The sequence below is a fragment of the Pan troglodytes genome, chromosome 6 (assembly GCF_028858775.2).
Source record: "Pan troglodytes isolate AG18354 chromosome 6, NHGRI_mPanTro3-v2.0_pri, whole genome shotgun sequence".
Lineage (NCBI taxonomy): Eukaryota > Metazoa > Chordata > Mammalia > Primates > Hominidae > Pan > Pan troglodytes.
In genome coordinates, this window is record NC_072404.2 from 77330734 (window position 1) to 77352915 (window position 22182).

Sequence of the window (22182 nt, forward strand, 5' to 3'; positions counted from 1 at the left end):
ATGGGGAGATTATCCTGGATTATCTGGGTGAGTCCTATGTGATCACAAGATCCTTACAAGAGGAGGGCAAGAAAGTCACAGGAGAAAGTAGGAGGCATGAGAATAGAAGCAAGAGGTTGGGGCAATTGGAGGAAGAGGTCATGAACCAAGGAATGCAGGTAACCTCCAGAAGCTAAAAAAAGCAAGGACACGGATTCTCCCCTTAAGACTTTGGAAGGAGGCTGAGCATGGTGGCTCATGCTTGTAATCCTAGCGCCTTGGAAGATCATGGCAGAAGGATTGCTTGAGGCCAAGGATTCAAGACCAGCCTGGGCCACATAGTGATACCCTGTCTCTACAAACAATTTTAGAAATTAAAAATCAAAAATAAAATCTTTGGGAGGAACCAGGCTTGCCAACACCTTAACTTCATCTCAGTGAGATTCATTTCAGACTTCTGGGCTCTATAACCATAGGAAAATAATTTTTGTTTTTTGAGACAAAGTCTCACTTTGTCGCCCAGCCTGGAGTGCAGTGGCATGATCTTGGCTCACTGTAACCTCCACCTCCTGGGTTCAAGCGATTCTTGTGCCTCAGTTGGGCGCCACCATGCCCAGTTAATTTTTGTATTCTTAGTAGAGACGGGGTTTCACCATGTTGGCCAGGCTGGTCTCGAACTCCTGACCTCAGGTGATCCACCCGCCTCAGCCTCCCAAAGTGCTGGGATTACAAGCATGAGCCAACACGCCTGGCCTTAAATTTGTGTTGTTTTATGCCACCAAGTGTGTATGAATTTGTTATAGTACCTACAGAAAACTAATACAGATGGTAAGAAAGAAGGAAAAGAGAAAGACAAAATATTTGTCTCTGTTTAATATTTGGGAAAAGAGAAGAAGTACTTTACTTAAAATACCTAACAGGAAAGATCATTTCAGGAAATATTAAAGTTCATCTCTCCAGCTAGGGTTCACTGTTCCTCAAAAGAAGCCATCTTCGTAGGCATGGAGCACTCCCAATTCATCCACTTCTGTCAAAGACTTCCGGCTCTCCCATCTTCCTGGCCCTTACTCTTCAGTGTGTCACTGCTGCCTGCTCTATGTTGACACCTCTAAACTCAATACTTCCTAGGGTTCTAGCCTCCCTGTATGCTGCCAGGCATCTGACCTCTCTCTCTTTCCATGCCCTGTCTCCTCCTCATTGGCCTCTGTCTAAGCCCCGATAGCTCAAAGGGCTGGAGTAGCCCCCGTACACCCGGAGTTACACTTGCAATAGGCAGAGAGTAGAGATGGAGCTCACATCTTCTAAGTCCTCACTCAACGTTCTCTGTCTACCACACACACGATGCCTCTCTGTCCATGGGTTGGAAAGATCAGGATACTGGGAGACTCTATCTAGGGACATAAAAATGGCCCTTACGGCCGGGAACGGTGGTTCACGCCTGTAATCCCAACACTTTGGGAAGCTGAGGCGGGTGGCTCATGAGGTCAGGAGTTGGAGACCAGCCTGGCCAATGTGGTGAAACCCTGCCTCTACTAAAAATACAAAAATTAGCTGGGCATGGTGGTGCACACCTGTAGTCCCAGCTCCTCGGGAGTCTGAGACAGGAGAATCGCTTGAACCCAAGAGGCAGAGCTTGCAGTGAGCCAAGATCACGCCACTGCACTCCAGCCTGGGCGACAGAGTGAGATTCCATATCAAAAAAAAAAAAAAAAAAAGCCCTGACTAAAAACTTGCCAACCAGAGGAACCCAACTGTATTTCCATCTGCAAATCCTGTTCAAATATATTCCAGAGCTTGTCTTTTCTCTCTCCTTGAAGGCCAAGACTTGCCTGGCATGTGTCCTAATTTCTTTCTGCCTCAAAGAAGCCCCCTGACCGAAGGGGGCTGGTTCTCCTTCTATTCAAAGGAGTACAACCTCCTTGCCTCAGCAAATGACATGACATTTGCAGAAAGCCTGAATTGAGATGCTCTGGAGCGGGTGATGCATTGAGAAAGCCCCTTGCACCGTTCCTGTCCATGAGCCTCACTGGAGATCATCTGTCCCGTGTCTCTGTTTCTGCATAGCCAGCCCTCAGAGCCAGTCAGCGCAGGGAGGCAGGAATCAGGCCAGCTGCCTGACGACTTTAATGTTAAAATGTGTTGAACATTCACAGGCCACGGAACTCTGCTAAGTGAACCAAATGGGCCTCCCTAAAGCCATATGCTCACTCCATCACATCCCAGCTGCAGACCTCTTGCAACAAGGGAACAGACTTGCTGGGGAAGGTTTGGGGATTTTTTTTTCTTCCTGTTGAACTGTTAATACCAGATGCTGATGGCACAATCAGAGAACTGACAGAGAAAAGTCAGCAGCAAGCATCGCTTCCCCAGAGAACAAGAATGTACCCTTTCCTAACAAGCACTTCGTAGAAATGTCTTTAGATGTTTGCAGCCCCTGTGCATACTTAAAGGATGGGATCATTATGCAGTGATTAGGAGCTATGGCAAAGACTGTTTAGCTTCTCACCAAAGCACTTTCCTCTTCCTCTTGGGCATACAGCTAGGCCACATTTTTCAGCCCTCCTTGTACTAAGATTGCACCCATATGACTGAATTTTGGCCAATGAAATGGGCTCTGTGCCACTTCAATAAAAATGGAGTCTGGCTGGTCGCGGTGGCTCATGCCTGTAGTCCCAGCACTTTAGGAGGCCCAGCACTTTGGGAAGCCAAGGCTGGTGGATCATCTGAGGTCAGGGGTTTGAGACCAGCCTGGCCAACATGATGAAACCCCATTTCTACTAATAATACAAAAATTAGCCAGTGTGGTGGTGCGCACCTGTAATCCCAGCTACTTGGGAGGCTGAGGCAGGAGAATCACTTGAACTCAGGAGGCAGAGGTTGCAGTGAGCTGAGATCTTGCCATTACTCTCCAGCCTGGGCAACAGAGTGAGACTCTATTACCAATAAATAAATAAATAAATAAAGGAGTCTTCCATGACTTAGAGTGACCAACTGTGATGGTAAATACTGAGTGTCAACTTGATTGGATTAAGGTTACAAAGTATTGATCCTGGGTGTGTTTGTGAGGGTGTTGCCCAAAAGAGATTAACATTTGAGTCAGTGGGCTGGGGAAGGCAGACCCACCCTTAATCTGGGTGTACACAATCTAATCAGCTGCCAGGGTGGCTAGAATATAGGCAGGCAGAAAAATGGGAAAAGAGAGACTGGCCTAGCCTCCAATCCTACATCTTGTCTCCAGCACTGGAGGCTTCCCGCCCTTAACATCAGACTCCAAGTTCTTCAGTTTTGGAACTCAGACTGGCTCTCCTTGCTCCTCAGCCTACAGACGGCCTATTGTGGGATCTTGTGATTGTGTGAGTCGATACTGAATAAACTCCTCTCTCTCTCTATATATATATATACATTCCATTAGTTCTGTCCCTCTAGAGAACCCTGACTAATACACCAACCATCCCAGTTTGGTCAGGACTATCGTGGTTTTAGCAGTGAAAGTCCTGCTTCCTGGGAGGTTCATCCATTACTGGCAAATTGACAGTTAGGGATCCTAGTGCTCTCCCCCATCACCATTCCCAGCCAGCTATATCAAAAGGGTCCCCAGGCTTTGGATCATGGTTCTCAAGCTCAAGCCTGCATTGGTATTATCTGCAGGGCTTGTTAAAACACAGGTTGTTGGGCCCCAGCCCCCAGAGTTTCTGACTCAGTAGGTTTGGGGTGGGGCCCGAGAATTTATGTTTCTAACACATTCTCCCAGGGAAGCCTGTACTTCCTGCACGAGGGAGCACATTTGCAGAAATATTGCCCTAGGTCACCACCCTAGCTGAGTGGTTCTCAAACTTTGCTAAATATTAGAGTTACCTGGGGAGCAAAAAAAAAAAAAAAATTCAAAACCTAGGCTGCTCTCCAGATCCATCAATCAAATCAGAATCCCTAAGAGAGAGTCCCATACATCAGTGGTGTTTAAAGCTCTATCGGTCAAGTTTGAGAACAGGTACCCTAGCTCAGTGTTTTCAAATGTGAATATCCCTGTCAATTACCTGGGGGTCTTGTTAAAAATGCATATTCTTGGCCAGGCGCAGTGGCTCACACTTATGAGTGCAGAACTTTGGGAGGCCAAGGTGAGCGGATTGCTTCAGGTCAGGATTTCGAGACCAGCCTAGTCAACATGGTGAAGCCCCATTTTTTGTGCTAAAAATTCAAAAAATTAGCCCGGCCTGGTGGTGTGCACCTGTAGTCCCAGCTACCTGGGAGGCTGAGGCATGAGAATCATTTGAGCATGGGAGGAAGAGGTTGCAGTGCGCCGAGATTGCGCCACTGCACTTCCGCATGGGTGACAGACTGAGACTCTGTCTAAAAAAAAAAAAAAAAAAAAAAAAAAAAAAAAAAAAAAAAGCATATTCTCATTAGGTTGGTCTGGAAAAGAGCCTGGGATTCTGCACTCTTCGCAAGTTCCAAGGTTATGGTTGAGCTACTGGTCTGGGAGCTACGCTTTGAGTATGTCAAATTAAGAATCTCTGAAATTGAACATTTTATTTGGGAAGAAAGAATTGTAATTTGGGGCATACACACAGACTGGGTGGTCTTTGGTATGTCAGAAGTACAAAGAAAAGGTTGGCGATTTTATTTTAAAAAGAGAAATATTATATATATATGTATGTGTGTATGTATGTATATACAGTATATATACATACACACATTATTTTTCAAGAAAATGCATTGATATTGGTAAGGTTTTTGGGAGTTGGCAAAGCTCTGATTGGTGAGTGACGGTGGTGGCTAAAATTAGTCTTAGAGTCAGTCACAATAAGTTCTTTCAGTAGCTATTAGAGAAAACTGATCTCAGATTACAACAGGCAGTTTCAGCAGCCAGGCTTGCAGAAAATTACATTCTGGGAGCAATATTGTATGTCCTGGCTTCTCAACTCTGTTGTAGTTGGGTATGACAAGAATGAGTCAACTGGTAAGATCAACATTTGCAAGTAGCACGATTTCAGATCAGTGGCTCTAGATCTCTAGTGACTCTGTCTGCATTCAGAATACATGGAAAATGTTGCTAAAATCCAAAGATCACTAGGCACCCCCATCCCCAGAATTTCAGACTCAGAAGAACTGGGTAGGGGGTCTAAGAATTGTGTGTTTAATAAGTTCCCAAAGAAAGCTCTGGCTAATGTTATCAAAAGAAGGGTAGGGAATAAATTCTGAGTGAGACACAGCAAATGTTCACTACTTTAATATGGATCCTGGCCCCCTTTTTTTTTTTTTTTTTGAGATGGAGTTTTGCTCTTGTTGCCCAGGCTGGAGTGCAATGGTGTGATCTTGGTTCACTGCAACCTCTGCCTCCCAGGTTCAAGCGATTCTCCTGCTTCAGCCTCCCCAGTAGCTAGGACTACAGGTGCCCACCACCACACCCAGCTAATTTTCGTATTTTTAGTAGAGATGGGGTTTTGCCACGTTAGCCAGGCTGGTCTCGAACTCCTGACCTCAAGAGATCCATCTCAGCCTCCCAAAGTGCTGGGATTACAGGATTGAGCCGCCACGCTTGGCCGACCCTGATCCATTTTAAGGAAGCACTTAAGACTCCTGCAATTAACAGCAAACACTACATCAGCCTGAAGTTCTTCATCTGACAGTGGGAAGTGCTCATGAGGACAAAAACCTCTTAAAATCTCAATATTAACTAGATAGCTCCTGATATAGGCCAAACCAGGTTAGAAATATCTCACCGTCAAAATTTTTACTATAATAAAAAGAAAGAATGTGACTGTGACTACTGCCACAAAACTACCAATTAATGTTTGTAGATTGCTAAGTATCAGGCTCTGTCATAAGCACCTAAAAAGGCATCCTTACAACAACCCCATGAGAGAGGAACTATTATCGCATTCAGATTGCTTTTGAGTAAACTGAGGCACAGAGGAGCTAAGTAACATGCCTAGGATCATGAAACTAGAACCAGAAATCAGAAACCAGACAGACCAACTCCAGGGTACACTGTACTGATTATTGTCCTGTACTGCTTCTCTCAGGGATGAGGAAAAATCTATAATCTGGACAGAAACAGCCAAATATTATCATTTATAATAATTATCGCTAATGTCATTTTCTCCTTCCCAACTCTTAAACTTGTGGTATTTGCTAAGGACTGTAGGGGCTTTAATATTTTACAGATACAATATAAAACTGCAGAAAGAAAGGCATGAAATGGTCAACCAAAAGCTAAAGGAGCCCTGAATGCCTGTAAATGCCCTGAATGTCTGTTGCTTTTTTTTTTTTTTTTTTTTTTTTTTTTTTAACACAGTCTCTCTCTGTCACCCAGGCTGGAGTGCAGTGGCATGATCACAGCTTATTACAACCTCTGCCTCCCGGGTTCAAGTGATTCTCGTGCCTCAGCCTCCTGAGTAGCTGGGATTACAGGTGTGCACCACCAGGCCCAGCTAATTTTTGTATTTTTAGTAAAGACAGGATTTCACCATGTTGGCCAGGCTGGTCTTGAACTCCTGACCTTAAGTGATCCACCTGCCTCGGCCTCTCAAAGTGCTGGAATTACAGGCATGAGCCATCACGTCCAATGCCTGCTGCTTAGCGGAAGCTTTGGAAAACTCTTTCAGTCCCTGTCCTACAGATGGATGACGCTGAGTGGTAGAAAGTATCTTCCAGCCCATCTGTGACTTTGGACATCACTTAACCTCCGTTAGCTTCAGTTTCTTTATATGGAGAAGTGGGAGGAAGAACAGAAGCTACCTCTTTGGATTGAACTGAGAATTAAAGAAGGTATCTCATGTAAAGCACTCAGCTTAATGTCTGCCCCATAGTAAGCGATAAAGAAGTATTAACTATAACAAGCTATTATTATCATCAGTTAAAAACAATAGACTTTGGGGCAGGCGCAGTGGCTCATGCCTGTAATCTCAGCACTTTGGGAGGCCAAGGTGGGCAGATCACTTGAGATCAGGAGTTTGAGACCAGCCAGCCAACATGGTGAAACCCCGTCTCTACTAAAAATACAAAAGTTAGCCAGGCATGGTGGTGTGTGCCTGTAATCTCAGCTACTTGGGAGGCTGAGGCAGGAGAATCGCTTGAACCTGGGAAGCAGAGGTTTCAGTGAGCTGAGATTGTGCCACTGCACTCCAGCCTGGGTGACACAGCAGGACTCTGTTAAAAAAAAAAAAAGACTCTGTAGGGTTATTATGAAGATTAGAAATAATATATGTCCCACACCTGACATTACATAAACATAAAAAACTCTAGCCTTTATTAATATCCCCCCGTGGGGATACATCATGCTACCTTTGAGTGAATCAGTATTTATGAAATGCATTGTGTATCCAGCATTCATTAATTCATTCCTTTGTTACTCAACAATTATCCTGTTGTTTGTTTTTGCTTTTTTTTTTCTTTTCTTTCTCTCTCTCTCTTTTTTTTTTTTTTTTTTTTTTTTTTTTTTGGTGACAGGGTCTTGCTCTGTTGCCCAGACTGGAGTGCAATGGTATGATCACAGATCACTGTAGCCTCCACCTCCTGGGCTCAAGTGATCTTCCCATCTTAGCCTCCCAAAGAGCTGGGACAACAGGCGCATACCACCACACCTAGCTAATTTTTGTATTTTTTTTTTTTTTTTTTTTTGCAAAGACGAGGTTTTGCCATGTAGCCTAGGCTTGTCTTGAACTCCTAAGCTCATACAGCCCTCCCGCCTTGGCCTCTCAAAGTGCTGGGATTACAGGTGTGAGCCACTGTGCCCAGCCACAATTGCCTTTCAAGAAGAGGTCCCATTCCACACATATGCTAAAGGTGGAGCCACTGGAATCTATGGATGGATCAAACGTGGAGTATGAAAGAGACGAGTGAAAGTTGATCATGAGGGCACAGTCCTACTTGCTACTGTGAAGCAAAATGAACACAGATGGAAACAGAAGGACATGAAGCTGGAGACACAGACAAAGTTTACATCATGAGGAAATCTGTATGCAAGAAATCTCTTCTTCATGCCAAGGGCAATGTGGAGACATTGAAAGGCTGCAAGCAGAGGGATGCTGAGTTGAAGATGAGACAGCATGCAGTGGAACCAGTAGAAACTCTTACCTAATATAACAGTTAGGGTGAAATGAGTCCTGAACTAAGACAAGCCCAGCAGGAATGAATAGGGTCAGAGATGTGTGAGTGAAAGAAATGTTGATGTGTTGCTATGAATTGTTGGTTTCTTGAATGAGAAGGGTGAGGGAATGGAGAAATCTAGATGGAGCCCCAAGTCTCTGCCTTGAAAGCCATGGCAGAGATGCCCAGTTACCAAGCCTTCCCCATTTTCATCCAAAATACAGCTACCAAGGGACCACCCTTAAAAAAAAAAAAAGGCTTCCCAGAATTCTTTTCAGCTGAAGGTAACCATGTGACACCATTCTAGCCAATAAGATATAAGTGTTGAGTGGTGCTTTCTGGAAAGTTTCTTAAAGAGGGCTCACTCTGCTGGAACACACTATCTCATCTCACTTTTTTCTTTTTTCCTGCCTAGAACATGGCCAGGAAAGTAGATGGACAGTAGGTGAGCTACAAAATTGAGGCTCACCTGCCCCGCATCAATAGCGCAGAAGCCATATTGAAACCACAGAGAGGAGCACATACTAAGGACATCAAAGCAAAAATCCTGGGTTCCTAATGATCTCATGCAGCCATGGTGCTAACCCTGGACAGCTGAAGCAGCTACCGAAGAACGAAAAGATTGGGGAAGGAGCTACTACTATAATTTTCCTAACACATAGAGAAAATTAAGAAGAATCCTACAAAGGACCATTTTCTTCCCTCTGGTCTGAGGTTGAGCAATATGTATTATTTTCTCTGGGTTTTCACCATTTACTACAGACTACAAACACAGAACCATAGAATTTAGGGTACACTTTCAAATCACTCTCATCTGCCAGGGGGAAATTAAATGACGCAGAATTGCCTCTAGTCACTAATACAACAGTCCAGGATGAAAATCTTCTCTGTGGCTACAGCCTGGTCCTTATTTCCACCACTTGCCTTCATCCATCCCCAGGCTGCACCAAGCAGTCTTAACGTATGCCCATACCAGCCACTTATAAGTTGCTTAGCCCTTTTACATACATTTCATCCTAGCTGCCCCTTCAAAGAGTATCTATGGGTGTGCTGGTCATGGTGGCTCACACCTGTAATCATAGCACTTTGGGAGGCAAAGGCAGAAGGATTGCTTCAGCCAAGGAGTTCAAGACCAGCCTGGGTGACATAATGAGACCCATTCTCTAGGGAAAAAAAAAAAAAATCGCCAGAAATGGTGGTGCATGTCTATAGTCCTGGCTACCTGGGGGGCTGAGGTGTAGGGACACCACTTGGGCCCAGGAGTCTGAGGCTGTAGTGAGCTGTAATTGTGCCACTGCACTCCAGCCTGAGCAGCAGAACGAGACCCTGTCTCAAAATAATGAAATAAAATAAAATGAAGAGAGTATCTATGGATATATTTCTATCATGCAATGTTCTGAAACTCTTGGCTTTAAATGAAATGAGCTAGAAGACGTTGCACTCCGTAGAAGCAGGAATGGTTCTCCTCCATGAAGCTCCCTCATGATGTGGCTGTCCTGACCTTATTTAATAAACCACCACCCAGGACTTTACCTCTGCCCTTCTTCCTCCATGCCTAGAAATGTAATATTGTTAACTCATATAGAGAAGGTCCTTCTCTCAGAGGAAAACTCACATTAACCAAACCTGCAGGCTTGATGTATAAAACCAAACAGTGGCTTCTAAACGTACAGTGGGACATTTATTTATAACTGCTACATAAAAATGGTGTTTAAGGAGCACACAATCAGAGTAAGAAGAATCTTTTAGCTGGACTGAATGTTTGAGAGCCTCAGAATGAAGCAGAATTTGCTTTAACAATGAGACTTGGAATGGGTTGACTACAACTTTCACATCTATCCTATGGTAGCGGTGCCTGTGGCTACAGGATCAGAAACTCTTAAAGATCTTCAGTTAAGGCTGGGCGCGGTGGCTCATGCCTGTAATCCCAGCACTTTGGGAGGCTGAGGTGGGCAGATCACTTGAGCTCAGGAGTTCGAGACCAGTCTGGCCAAATCATGAAACCCTGTCTCTACTAAAAATATAAAAATTAGCCAGACATGATGGTGCACGCCTGTAATCCCAGCTGCTTGGGGGGCTGAGGCAGGAGAATCATTTGAACCCAGGAGGCGGAGGTGAGTGAGCCAAGATTGCACCACTGCACTCCAGCCTGGGTGAAAAAGCGAGACTCTGTCTCAAAAACAAACAAAAAACCCCAAAATTAGCCAGGCGCAGTGGTGTGCACCTATAATCCCAGCTACTTGGGGGGCTGAGACAGGAGAATCGCTTGAACCCAGGGAGGTGGAGGTTGCAGTGAGTCAAGATCGCACCACTGCACTCCAGCCTGGGCAACAGAGTGAGACTCCATCTCAAAACAAAAATGAAAACAAAAACAAGATCTTTAGTTCAAGCTCCATCTCCCTGCATGATGTTACCTAGATTTCCGTGGAGATTCTCCTGATTGCCAACGTCTTTCTTTGACTATGTGAGTAGCTATACTAAGATGGTTGTCTATTCTCACTGTCTCTTTAAGATGACTTTGCAGTATTTCCACTCTGATCTATTATGTATCTGTATTAAAGTTTAACACTCAGAAGGCATCATTACTTCCCTCATTTCTAAGTTCTTAAAGAATGACTCACTTTCAGACCCCAAGGACTGACAAAAGCAATGAAAGTGGTTTGGTTTCCGCCTGTGTCACAGAATCTCTTCTCATAACTTCAGCGTCTAATGTTACGTTTAGTAACTGGTAAGACTTTAAATTCTGCGCCACAGGGAACTTTTTCAGGAAGGTCATACATAGTCCTCTCTGCTGGGAAAATAAGCCACTGGCTGGGTGCAGCAGCTCACTCCTGTAATCCCAGCTCTTTGGGAGGCTGAGGTTGGAGAATCGTTTGAGCCCGAGTTCAAGACCAGCCTGGGCGACACAGTGAGACCCCATCTCTACAAAAAATAAAAGAATAGCTGGGCATGGTGTCGCATGCCTGTAGTCTCAGCTACTTGGGAGGCTGAGGTGGGAGGATTGCTTGAAGCCAGGAGTTCGAGGGTGCAGTGAGTCATGATGGCACCACTGCACTCCAGCCTGGGTGATAGAAGGAAACATTGTCTCAAAAAAAAGAAAAGAAAAGAGGAAAGAAAGAAAAAGAAAGAAAGAAAGAAAGAGGGAAGGAAGGAAGGAAGGAGAAAGAAAGGAAGGAGAAAGAAATAAAGAAAGAAAGAGAGAGAGAGGGAGGGAGGGAGGGAGGAAGGAAGGAAAAAAGAAAAGACCCTGCAATATTTCTAGAACAAGGCTTTACAGCAGGATCTCTATGGAATTCCAAGGCTGGCTGGGCATAATTGTGCCTCTGTTGGTAGGGGCCAGTGAACAGCTTAATTCATATTTGAATCTTATAGGGAAATCATTGGCATTGTAACATAACAATTTTCCTAACCATTGTCACTTCCTATAGTTCAAGCCCTCTCTCTTCTCCCTAGCAGGCCAGATTAATCATACTGTATTTGGACAGCTGACGAGTAAGCCCACGTATAAAAAGGGTTTTGCTGGCACCAAAGACAGGTTCCGAACACATTACTGATGAGATCGTCAATTTCTCTGGCACGGGCATGATGAAAACAACTTGCTATTGACATACAAGTCACCATATGCAAAAATATATCATTCCAAGAGGCAATTTGCATGGGTAGCTGCAGTGCTTAAAAACACGGGAGAGGAAAAGGAATCTATTGGCTCCCTTCTTCCTCTGAGCCAGCCTATGACTGTCCCCAAACAATCCCTCCACCACCTGCCTGTCCAGGCCAGAAATGTCAGAAAGGAATTGAGGGGACCACAACTACTGCCTGTTCCCAGCCTTGCTAACAGTGAGTTCTGCAATACTCTCTGGACTTTCATCTGTAAAACGAGATGGGCTGAGCACAGTGGCTAATGCCTGTAATCCCAGCACTTATTTATTTAGTTATTTTATTTTTGAGACAGAGTCTCACTCTGTTGCCCAGGCTGGAGTGCAATGGTGCAATCTTGGCTCACTGCAACCTCCGCCTCCCGGATTCAAGCAATTCTCCTGCCTCAGCCTCCCAAGTAACCAGGATTACAGGCATGTGCCACCACGCCCAGCTAATTTTTGTATTTTTTTTTTTTTAGTAGAGATGGGGTTTCACCATGTTGGCCAGGCTGATCTTGAACTCCTGACCTCAGGTGATCCACCCACCTCGGCCTCCCAAAATGCTGGGATTATAGGGCATGAGCCACTGCACCCGGCCATCCCAGCACTTTTTGAGGCTGAGGCGGGAGGATCACTTGAGCCCAGGTGTTCGAGGCTACAGCGAGCTGTGATTGTGTCACTGCACTCCAGCCTGGATGACAGTGCAAAATCCTGTGTCTAAAAATAAATAAAACAAAACAAAACAAGATGGTTGAACTAGTAGGTTTCTAAAGCTCCTACCAATTCTCATATTCTATTTTATTTGGTGCTTTATTAAAATTACATAGCTCTTCAGGCACATAGGGATCCATTCTCTTCATAATAGAAAAAGGTAAGGAAGCAATAGCTCATTTGGCAAACATTTATGAGTCTCTTCCACATATAAGGCACAATGCATTCTAGGGCATTCACAGTTACATCAATGTGGACATGCTATTTTCATTCTACGATTTTGTCTTGGTGACAATTTGATGAAGATGGAACAAGAAGTCATTAAAATTACAAGATTTTTATTTGATTGTTTATTCTTTCTTTCTTCTTCTTCTTTTTTTTTTTTTTTGAGACAGAGTTTCGCTCTTGTCACCCAGGGTGGAGTGCAGTGGCACCATCTCAGCTCACTGCAACCTCTGTCCTCTGGGTTCAAGCAATTCTCGTGCCTCAGCCTCCCAAGTAGCTGGGATTACAGGCATGCACCACGACACTTGGCTAATTTTGTATTTTTAGTAGAGACGGGGTTTCTTCATTTTGGTGAGGCTGGTTTCGAACTCCTGACCTCAGGTGATCCGCTCGCCTTGGCCTTCCAAAGGGCTGGGATTAGAGGCATGAGCCACCACGCCTGGCCTGCTTGCTTATTTTTTCTCTGCTCTGTGCCTGCCAGTTCTTCTTAGCAAGTATCTCAACTCTATCCCATCCCTATGGATCTCACAAGCTTCCCAGAGCTGTCTCCAGACTCAGGAATTGGATGGGGCAGGGAGGGAAAGAGGAGCTGAGTGAGTCAGGAATGGGCAAAACAGAGGAGAGTGTGGTGGTAAGGGGTGGATGGAGTCAGAGCCTTACTTCGCTATGGGATCTGAGTTCAAGTGCAGCCTTTGCCATTTACCAATCGTGTATCATTGACCCTGTTTCCTTTATATAAAATAGGGTTAAGAATATACCTTCCTCACAGGCCCATTGAGAGATCAGGAGGAATGAATCTAATACATATCAAGTGCTTAGCACATGTCTGAATCATTTTGCATTGCTATAAGAGAACACCTGACCTTGGGTAATTTATAAAGAAAAGAGGTTTAAGCTGGGTGTAGTGTCTCACTCCTGTGATCCCAGCACTTCGAGAGGCCAAGGTGGGAGGATTGTATGAGGTTAGGAGTTTGAGACCAGCCTGGGCAACATGGCAAATCCCCATCTCTACAAAAAACACAAAAATTAGTTGGGTGTGGTGGTGCACACCTGTAATCCCAGCTACTCGTGAGGCTGAGATGGGAGGATCAATTGGGCCTAGGAGGTTGAGGCTGCAGTGAGCCATAATCATACCACTGCCCTCCAGCTTGGGTGACAGAGTGAGACCATGTCTCAAACAAAAAAGAAAAAGAAAAGGGGTTTATTTAGCTCACAGGTCTGCAGGCTGTCTGTACAAGAAGTATGGCACCAGCATTGGCTTCTAGTGAGGGCTTTGGGAGGCTCTTACTCATGGCAGAAAGGGAAGGGAAACAGGTATGACAAAGCAAGAGAGAAAGAAAGAGAGAGGGAGGGGTGCCACGCTCTTTTCAACAATCGCCTCTCGTGAGAACTAATAGAGCTAGAGCTCAGTCATGACCCAGAGGAGGCCACCAAGCCTTCCTCAAAGGACCCGCCCCATGACCCAAACATCTCCCACCAGGCCACACCTCTAACACTGGAGATCAAATTTCAACATGAGATTTGGGGGGGCCAAACATCCCAAAGGTATCAGCACAGTGCTTCAAACAGAATAAGTGCCCAGTTAAAATAAAGCTATTGTGAGCAAAGACATGGAATCAACCCAAATACCCATCAGTGATAAACTGGATAAAGAAAATGTGGTACATGTATACCATGGAATACTATACAGCCATAAAAAGGAATCACATCATGTCCTTTGCAGGGATGTGGATGAAACTGGAAGCCATTATCTTCAGCAAACTAACGCAGGAACAGAAAGCCAAATACTGCATGTTCTCACTTATAAGAGGGAGCTGAACAATGACAGCACACAGGGAGGGGAACAACACAATGGGGCCTGTTGAGGGTAGGGTTGGGGGAGGGAGAGCATCAGGACAAATAGCTAATGCATGCTGGACTTAATACCTAGGTGATGGGTTGATAGGTGCAGCAAACCACCATGGTACACGTTTACCTGTGTAACAAACCTGCACATCCTGTACCTGTACCTGTACCCCAGAACTTAAAATAAAAATAAAAGTAAATAAATAAATAATAATAAAGCTATTTTGATCACCAGAGAAGGGCGAGATTTAGAAATTTGACCATCATCAACAATGTCTCTGTTCAGTTCCTAGGGGATTCAATAAAAGTCATAGGTATCACTATATCTGTGTCAAATCAGCCATGTCAAAGGCTCCTCCTTCTTTACATGAAATATCATCTCTGGTCTTGCAAAGCTGAAGATAGAAAATGTGCATGACTGGCCGGGCGCGGTGGCTCACACCTGTAATCCCAGCACTTTGGGAGGCCGAGGTGGGTGGATCATGAGATCAGGAGATCGAGACCATCCTGGCCAACATGGTGAAACCCTGCCTCTACTAAAAATACAAGAAGTAACCGGGCATGGTGGCTGTTATATGTCTGTAATATAATATAATATATTATATGTCTGTAATCCCAGCTACTTGGGAGGCTGAGGCAGGAGAATCGCTTGAACCTGGTCACGCTACTACATTCCAGCCTGGGTGACAGAGTGAGACTCGGTCTCAAAAATAAATAAATAAATAAATAAATAAATAAATAGGTAAATAATTTAGCCTTGAACTCTCTACAGGTATACCTAGGAAATATTGCAGGTTCAGTTCCAGACCACTGCAATAAAACAACTATTGCTACAAAGTGAGTCACACAATTTTTTTAGTTTCTCAGTACATAAAAATTAGGTTTACACTCTATTGTAGTCTATTAAGTGTGCAATAGCACTATGTCTAAAAAATTTACATACCTTAATTAAAAAGTACTTGATTGCTAAAAAATGCTAACGATCATCTGAGCCTTCTGTGAGTTGTAATCTTGTTGCTGGTGGGGTCTTGCCTTGATGTTGATGGCTGCTGACTGATCAGGGTGGTGGTTGCTGACGGCTGGGGTAGCTGTGGCGATTTCTTCAATAAGACAATAGTGAGATTTGCCATATCAGTTGACTCTTCCTTTCACAAAAAAATTTCTCTATACCATGCAGTGCTGTTTCATAGCACTTTACCCACAGTAGAACTTTTTTCAAAATTTGGAGTCAATATTCTCAAGCCCTGTTCCTGCTTTACCAGCTAAGTTTATAGGTTTATGCAGTATTCTAAATCCTCTGTTGTCATTTCCTTTTTTTTTTTTTTTAATTTTTTTTTGAGACGGAGTCTCACTCTGTCACCCAGGCCTGAGTGCAGTGGTGCGATCTCGGCTCACTGCACCCTCCTTCCCCGGGTTAAAGTGATTCACTTGCCCCAGCCTCCCAAATAGCTGGCATTACAGGCGCATGCCACCACACCCAGCTAATTTTTGTATTTTTAGTAGAGTCAGGGTTTCACCATGTTGGCCAGGCTGGTCGCGAACTCCTGACCTTAAGTGATCCCCTCACCTCGGACTCCCAAAGTGCTGGGATAACAGGTGTGAGCCACTGCACCTGGCTGCTTTGTTGCCATTTCAACAGTATTCACAGCATCTTCATCAGGAGTGAATTCCATCTTAAGAGACCCCTTTCTCTGCTTATCCATAAGAAGCAACTCCTCATCTGTTCAAGTTTGATCATGAGATTGTAGCAATTTAGTCCCATCTGCAGGCTCCATTTTAATTCTATTTCTCTTGCTATTTCCACCACATCTGCAGTTCCTTCCTCCACTGAAGCCTTGAAACCCTCCAGGTCATCCACAAGGGTTGGAATCCATTTCTTCCACACTCCTGTTCATGCTGATATTTTGACCCACTCCCATGAATCACAAATGTTCTTAATGGCATCTAGATGGTGAATCCTTTCCAAAAGGTTTTCAATTGACTTTGCCCAGATCCACCAGAGGAATCACGATCTATGGCAGCTATAGCCTTATGAAAAGCATTTCTTAAATAATAAGACTTGAAAGTTGATATTACTCTTTGATTCATGGGCAGCAAAATGGATGTTATGTTAGAAGGCATGAAAAGAACATTCATTTCCTTGTACATCTCCATCGGAGCTCTTGGGTGACCAGGTGCATTGTCAATGAGCAGGAATATTTGAGAAAAACAAACCTTTTTTTTCTAAGCTGTGGATCCTAACAGTGGGCTTAAAATATTCAACAAACTGTCTTGTAAACAGATGTGCCATCAGCTTTGCTGTTCCATTTATAGAGCACAGGCAGAGTAGATTTAGCATAATTTTTAAGGGCCCTAGAATTTTTGGAATGATAAATGAGCATCGCTTTCAACTTAGTGACAAGCTGCATCAGCCTCTCACAAGACAGTCAACCTGTCCTTTGAAGCTTTGAAGCCAGGCATTGACTTCTCTCTAGCTAGGAAAGTTCTAGATGGCATCTTCTGACATGAGACTCTTTTGCCTATATTGAAAATATATTGTTGAGTGTAGCCACTTTCATCAATGATCTTAGCTAGGTCTGGATAACTTGCTGCTTAAATGTCACACTTTTATGTTATGGAGACAGTTTCTTTCCTTAAGCCTCATGAACCAACCTCTGCTAGCTTCCAACTTTTCTTCTGCAGCTTCTTCACATCTCTCAGACTTCACAGCATTGAAGAGAGTTAGGCCCTTGCTCTGGATTAGGCTTTGGCTTAAGAACATATTGTGACTGCTTAAATCTCCTATTCAGTCCACTAAAACTTCCTCCATGTCAGCAACAAAGCTGTTTCATTTTCTTATCACATGTGTGTTCACTGGAGTAGCACATTTAATTTCTTTCAAGAACTTTTCCTTCGCGTTCAGAACTTGGCTGTTTGGCACAAGAGGCCTAGATTTCAGCCTAAATCAGCTTTCAACATGCCTTCCTCACTAAGCTTCATCATTTCTAGCTTTTGATTTAAAGAGAGAGACGTGTGACCTGTCTTTTCACTTGAACACTTAGCAGCTTGGATGAATTGGCTATTAACTGGCCTAATTTCAATACTGTTTTGTCTCAGGGGATAGGAAGGCCCATAGAGAGGGAGAGAGGCCGGGAAGCAGTCGGTCAGTGGAGAACTCGGAACACATACAACATTGATCAATTAAGTTCACCGTTTTACGTAAGTTACCATTTCACACAGTTTGTATTGCCCCCCAAACAACTATGATGGTAACACCAAAGATAACGTGTCATAGATCATCATAACAGAGATAATAATAATGAAAAAGCTTGAAATATTGCCAGGATTACTGCAATGTGACACAGAGACATGAAATGAGCATATGCTGGTTGGAAAATAGCGCTGGTAGACTTGCTTCATGCAGGGTTGCGACAAACTTTCTTTTTATTCTATTTTATTTTAGGTTCTGGGATACATGTGCAGGATGTGCAGGTTTGTTTCATAGGTAAATGTGTACCATGGTGGTTTGCTGCACCTAACAACCCATCACCTAGGTTTTTTTGTTTGCTTTTTGTTTGTTTGTTTGTTTTGAGATGGACTTTAGCTCTTGTTGCCCAGGCTGGAGTACAATGGCACAATCTCGGCTCACTGCAACCTCCACCTCCCAGGTTCAAGTGATTCTCCTGCCTCAGCCTCCCGAGTAGCTGGGATTACAGGCATGCGCCACCATGCCTGGCTAATTTTGTATTTCTAGTAGAGACTGGGTTTCTCCATTTTGGTCAGGCTGGTCTCGAACTCCCGACCTCAGGTAATCCATCCGCCTTGGACTTCCAAAGTGCTGGGATTATAGGCGTGACCCACTATGCACGGCCACCTAGGTATTAAGCCCAGCATGCATTAACTATTTTTCCTAATGCTTTCCCTCCCCCTACTCCACCCCCCAACAGGCCCCAGTGTGTGTTGTTCCCCTCCCTGTGTCCATGTGATCTCATTGTTCAGCTCCCACTTATAAGTGAGAACACGTGGTGTTTGGTTTTCTGTTCCTGCATTAGTTTGCTGAGGATAATGGCTTCCAGCTCCATCCTTGTCCCTGCAAACCTAATTTATCACATAAACAGAACCAAAGATAAAACCTCATGATTATCTCAATAGACTCAGAAAAGGCCTTTGATAAAATTCAGCATGGCTTCCTGTTAAAAACTCTCTATAAAGTAGGTATTGATGGAACATACCTAAAAATATTAACAGCCATTTGTGACAAACCCACAACCAGTATCATACTGAATGGGCAAAAGCTGGAAGCTATCTCCTTGAAAACCGGCACAAGACAAGGATGCCCTCTCTCACCACTCCTTTTCAACATAGTATTGGAAGTTCTGGCCAGGGCAATCAGGCAAGAGAAAGAAATAAAGTGTATTCAAATAGGAAGAGAGAAAGTCAAACTGTCTCTGTTTGCAGATGACATGATCTTATATCTAGAAAACCCCATCGTCTCAGCCCAAAAGCATCTTAAGCTGATAAGCAACTTCAACAAAGTCTCAAGACACAAAATCAATGTGCAAAAATCACAGGCATTCTTATACACCAATTTCAACAGACAAACAGAGAGTCAAATCATGAGTGAACTCCCATTCGCAATTGCTACAAACAGAATAAAATACTTAGGAATACAGCTAACAGGGGAAGTGAAGGACCTCTTCATGGAGAATTACAAACCACTGCTCAAGGAAATCAGCAAGGTGACAAACTTTCAATTTGTAAAAACTGCAATCTCTGCAAAGTGCAATAAAGTGACACGCAATGAAACAAGGTGTGCCTGTGTTCAAACATAATTCCAGCAATCCCTCTTGAGCCCCCTGCTGCAGCCCAACTGATCTGGTCAGAGCACACCATCCTAAAACTCACCTGATGCACGAGACCCTTCCTCTCTCTTCTTAGTAGCGCAGTTCCTCCTGCCTGGAGGCTCTTGCTTCTCTTCTCTTCTCTTCTCTTCTCTTCGCTTCTCTTCTTCTTCCAGGAATATGTTCATCTCCAGCTTCCTTCATAGAGCCAGTCCTGACCACTCTGCCCTACAAAACCCCTCCTTTCCCTCAAAAGAGTGTTGTCCACCTGCTGATCTTGGTTGGCATGAACATGCTTCCCTCTCGATGCTGGGTGACATTTCACAAGTTTATGGAAATTCAACATTAATTTATTATTACTATTATTATTGAGGCTAGGCGCCGTGCCTCATGCTTGTAATCCCAGTGCTTTGGGAGCCCTGGAGGGGAGGAGTATTTAAGGCCAGGAATTAGAGACCAGGCTGGGCAACATAGCGAGACCCCATCGCTACAAAAAATTTTAAAAAGTAGCTGGGCATGGTGGTGCACTCCTATAGTCCCAGATGGTATTTATGAGGCAAGCAGGTGGGTGGCCAGAAGACCTCTAGGAGGCACCATCCAGAGAGGGAAGAAGATGGAAAGTGAAGCAAGCAGTTCCATCCATTTCATAGATGGACCTGAACTTAAACAATCTGATGTCATCCCCATGTAAGGGTGGGAGCAGACAGGACAGGTGTCCTGTTTGGGAGGCTAAGGTGGGAGGATTACCAGACCCCAGGAGTTTGAGGCTGCAGTGACCCATGATTGCACCACTGCACTCCAGCCCAGCAACAGAGCAAGATCCTATCTCAAAAAAAAAAAAGAAATTATTGACATCTCCTAAGGGCAAGATACCCTGCAGAGATGTGAAGCCATAATCACACCCTTCAAGGCATTCGTAATCTGGCAAGGAAGATAGGTTCACAATCCCAAACTCAGAAGATAGCTGAATACAAGAACTGTTCCTTAGTTGTATGAGTAATGTGTGAATGGGTAAAAGATAAGAAATTCTGACACCTACTTCTCCTGTCAGGCTGAATACTCCTACTAATGAAGCAGGTGGGGCACTGGACACAAACCCACAATGTATTCAGAAAGCCACTGTAGAATTATTCCTGAGGTTTATCCTATTAGTACAGTGATTTCTTTTTGCTTTTCTTTAGAAATTGTCCACTTGGAAGGCACACGTATGTCTTCCTAAGGGGGCGCAGTACAGGATAGTTCCATTGATAGGAAGAGAGGAGGCTCAAAAAGATGGAACATGGCACCTGGAAATGGGTGGCCAGAAGAGCTCTAGGAGGCTCCATCCAGAGAGGGAAAGAGATGGGATGTGAGGCAAGCAGTTCCATCCTTTTCGTAGGCTGACCTGAGCTTGAACAATCTGGTGTCATCCCCATGTAAGGGTGGAAGTAGACAGGGCAGGTGTCCAAGGTTTCTAGCAAGCTTGACAGTGAAACTGATGCCAAATGTCAGGGCAGAAAAAGCTGCTATCTGGGGTCAGACAGGCTTGAAAGTCAAGGCAGTAGGGTCTTAAATGGGATGGCTGTGGATGGTCAGGGCGGGTGCACAGAGAGGAACCCATTCACCTGCAGGCAGAGGCTGCCCTCTTCCTGCCTGGGGAAGCTCTCTGCACTTATGAAGACATGCTTCTGAAGCCAGAAGACAATCTCAGTTGGGCCTGAGACCCCAGTAAAATGGTTCCCACCAAAGTCCTGACAATGCTGCCCTGTCCTTTCATGGACACCAAATGACTCCCAACTTTAAAGGGACAAAATATGCCTGGAATACTCAGACGCCTTCAGTCCCTGGCATGCAGTGGTCAGAGCTGGTTAATTCATTGCCATTGTTTAGTACATCATCAGCTGCAGGTCTTCCAGAGTGTCTTCAAAAATCAGTTTCTATCTGAACCTGGCATTTGAGCCCAGTCATCCCTAGACAATATGGTAAACTGAAAGAAGTTGAAGAAGTTGGTTACAATGACCCTCAGGACCACTTTCCCATCACTTGATCACTTGCCTGTGGATTCAGGATTCCCACCCCCACCTACATACATGGAGATGTCCCTTTTATGTCTCTGCTAACCACTTACCTATAATAAGCTAGAAATAAACCCCGTCAACCTTTTCAGGAATGAGGAGAGGCAGTACAGCATTGCGGTTAAGTGAACTAACCATGGCATCAGACCACCTGCCTTGAATCTAGCTTCTGTTACTTATCTGCTGTGTGACTTTGGACAAGTTGCTTCACTTCTCTGTGCATGTTTCTATCAATAAAATAATAATGACAATAACAGTCACCACTCATAAGTTTGTCATAAAGATTACATTAAATCTATGTAAAATTCTTATGTCATTAGGGCCGGAAAAATAATAGCTATTGTTATTTGCTTTTTTAAAAAATGCAGGCAGCACTTTGTTCCAGGAAATGAGTTTTCCAGAGGTAAATGCCACACACTGAAGCAACCAAGTGGTCAATGGTGCGCAGCAGAACCAAAAATGCCAAAGCTCTCCATGTCTATCACATAGACCTCCAGTCCTCCGCATCCCTGAGTAGAACTGGCATTGCCTGTGGGTTTAACTTTATCAGTTCTGCAATCCAACCCGCCTTCTTCATCTTTATTATTCTCTATGGTGATGTGATATCTTCATTCCTTTCCTCTATATAAATATCATTTCTGTTTTCTGTATTTACTACTCAAATTGATGCATTACACCACAAGCTGTATATTTATCTTCATTCTGAAGGGGTAATAGATCTTTTTTTTTCTTTTTTTCATAATTCAGTAATTTGGTTTTCTATACAAAGCAATTCAGGTTTCTATTCCTGAGGGAAAGGAAAAAAAAAAAAAGAAACAAGCA